General features: G+C 37.4%; 1 pseudogene; it reads right to left on the reverse strand.

The window, feature by feature from the left end:
• Positions 1-285: 285 nt before the first annotated feature.
• On the reverse strand, positions 286-1,408 carry LOC119615569 (annotated as a pseudogene).
• Between the last annotated feature and the right edge of the window lie 2,114 nt (positions 1,409-3,522).

Below are 3,522 nucleotides of genomic sequence, written 5' to 3' on the forward strand. Positions count from 1 at the left end.
GTTAATATAATTTTAATTAAAAAAAAAAAGAAACACAGCTTTATTATTTTATTTTTTCTTTCCTTCTACAAACTTCAACTCTCTTTTTCTTTACCACAGTCCGAGAGTTTTCTTATACTTTTGCTCTCATTTTCCATCTCTATCTTTCTGGCTCTCTTACTTGATCATTATGTTTCATGTATTGTAGTTTCTTGCGAACCCAATTGCTTCCACTTCTAGCTCCAAAAATCCACCATATTGACTAGTTTGCATTTTTGAGCTCTAGTTTTGTGGACGGGCCACGAAGTCAAGCACGCCCAAATATGGCCGACACGTCGCCCGTCGATTGAGAATGTGACATATTGATTTGATTGCTGGATGCAGTGCTATGATGTGATGTTTGCCATTGTGAGACATGATTGATTATTGTTGTTGCCATTATTGTGATGTGTATGACCCAAGGTAGCAATGCCGCCATATTTGGACGAGGCCGTAGAACCTAGAGTGCCGGTAATGAGATGTTTACGCGAGGCGATTGGGTCATTTGTGAGTTAGTGTGGCTGCCCACTAAAGTGCCATTTGAACCGCCAGCGGTACCATACATGCGATGTAAAGAATATTGTTGTACAGATTCGAGATCGGGATACTGAGGAAGTAATTTTTGATCGTACAGCCATTTTTTTGCATGCTATTGTATTTATCGCCAGCACTTAGCTTAATATCGGGCAAATGACCCGATGATTGAGCATGTGCAGTTTGATGTAGTGTACTAGCAGCATGATGATGACCATTGCCATTTAAACCTCCACCCACTCCAGCGCCAGTACTACCACCACCACCATTTGTTAGGGAGGAGGTTAATGATTATGCATTATTATTATTAGAGCGTGTGGTCTTATTGGTTGTGGTAGTTATGGCAGCATGCTTACTGTCGTTGTGCTGGTTATAGAGGGCCACTACTGGGCCGCCATTTGTGGCCGATGGCGAGATATCGGCAAACTGTAACAAGACGACTTTTGCGAGGATGAATTATTGAGGCCACCCGTAGACGATTGAAGTCGACATGCGGCATGATCTGTGTCTGGAGGAGGAAGACGGCTGTAGGAATTCATGATGGGCTGCCTCATCGGGTGTCATGCGTTCCGCAGGATCCCATTCGAGACAGCGCTGTAGGAAGTTAATGAAATAGCGATCATGACAGATGAGTACTTGTGAGAGTGTTTTAGTGCGGGTGCACGTTTGCGTCCCTTTGAGTTGGTTATACAGCGGGGTGCTCCACGAGAATCGAAAAATAAACGACGTCTGGTTGCAGTGGCAATTGAGATCTTTTGGTGGCAGTCCTAAAATTTCCATAATACAGGCTAACTGTTCGACTTCGTTTTCACCGGGGAAGAGAGGAAGCCGGTATAGAGTTCGGCTAGAATACAACCTGGAAGGACAGGGGAATTAAAATTTTTCAGAAAATGTTTCTTAATTTTGTAACTTATAGACTAAGCCATGGAATAGAATATAGAATAGAATAAAGAATAGAATAAAGAATAAACTATAGACTAAAACTATATACTAGACAACAGGACTAGACTATAGACTAGACTATAGACTAGACTATAGACTATACTATAGACTAGACTATAGACTAGGAATATAGATTAGACTATAGACTAGACTATGGACTAGACTATATAGACTAGACTATAGTCTAGTCTATAGTCTAGTCTATATAGTCTAGTCTATATAGTCTAGTCTATATAGTCTAGTCTATAGTCTAGTCTATATAGTCTAGTCTATATAGACTAGACTATAGACTAGACTATAGACTAGACTATAGACTAGACTATAGACTAGACTATGGACTAGACTATAGAATAGACTATAGACTAGACTATAGACTAGACTATAGACTAGACTATAGACTAGACCATAGACTAGACTATAGACTAGACTATAGACTAGATTATAGACTAGACTATAGACAAGACTATAGACTAGACTATAGACTAGACTATAGACAAGACTATAGACTAGACTATAGACTAGACTATAGACTAGACTATAGACTAGACTATAGACTAGACTATAGACTAGACTATAGACTAGACTATAGACTAGACTATAGACTAGACTATAGACTAGACTATAGACTAGACTATAGACTAGACTATAGACTAGACTATAGACTAGACTATAGACTAGACTATAGACTAGACTATAGACTAGACTATAGACTAGACTACAGACTAGACTATAGACTAGACTATAGACTAGACTATAGACTAGACTAGACTATAGACTAGACTATAGACTAGACTATAGACTAGACTAGACTATAGACTAGACTATAGACTAGACTAGACTATAGACTATAGACTAGACTATAGACTAGACTAGACTAGACTATAGACTAGACTAGACTAGACTAGACTAGACTAGACTAGACTAGACTAGACTAGACTAGACTAGACTAGACTAGAAGACTAGACTAGACTAGACTAGACTAGACTAGACTAGACTAGACTAGACTAGACTAGACTATAGACTAGACTATAGACTAGACTATAGACTAGACTATAGAGTAGACTATAGACTAGACTATAGACTAGACTATAAACTAGACTATAGACTAGACTATAGACTAGACTATAAACTAGACTATAGACTAGACTATAGACTAGACTATAGACTAGGCTATAGAGTAGTCTATAGACTAGACTATAGACTAGACTATAGACTAGACTATAGACTAGACTATAGACTAGACTATAGACTAGACTATAGACTAGACTATAGACTAGACTATAGACTAGACTATAGACTAGACTATAGACTAGACTAAAGACTAGACTATAGACTAGACTATAGACTAGACTATAGACTAGACTATAGACTAGACTATAGACTAGACTATAGACTAGACTATAGACTAGACTATAGACTAGACTATAGACTAGACTATAGACTAGACTATAGACTCGGCTATAGACTAGACTATAGACTAGACTATAGACTAGACTATAGACTAGACTATAGGCTAGACTAAAGGCTAGACTATAGACTAGACTAAAGACTAGACTATAGACTAGACTATAGACTAGACTATAGACTAGACTATAGACTAGACAATAGACTAGACTATAGTCTAGACAATAGACTAGACAATAGACTAGACAATAGACTTGACTATAGACTAGAAAATAGACTAGACTATAGACTAGACTATAGACTAGACTATAGACTAGACTATAGACTAGACTATAGACTAGACTATAGACTAGACTATAGACTAGACTATAGACTAGACTATAGACTAGACTATAGACGACTATAGACTAGACTATAGACTACAATATAGACTACACTAGACTAGACTATAGACTAGACTATAGATAGACTATAGACTAGACTATAGACTAGACTATAGACTAGACTATAGACTAGACTATAGACTAGACTATAGACTACGACTATAGACTAGACTAGACTATAGACTAGACTATAGACTAGACTATAGACTAGACTATAGACTAGACTATAGACTAGACTATA

Source organism: Lucilia sericata, unplaced genomic scaffold, assembly GCF_015586225.1.
Source record: "Lucilia sericata isolate MDLA Ls3-8-SP2 unplaced genomic scaffold, ASM1558622v1 Contig005910F_arrow, whole genome shotgun sequence".
Classification (NCBI taxonomy): domain Eukaryota; kingdom Metazoa; phylum Arthropoda; class Insecta; order Diptera; family Calliphoridae; genus Lucilia; species Lucilia sericata.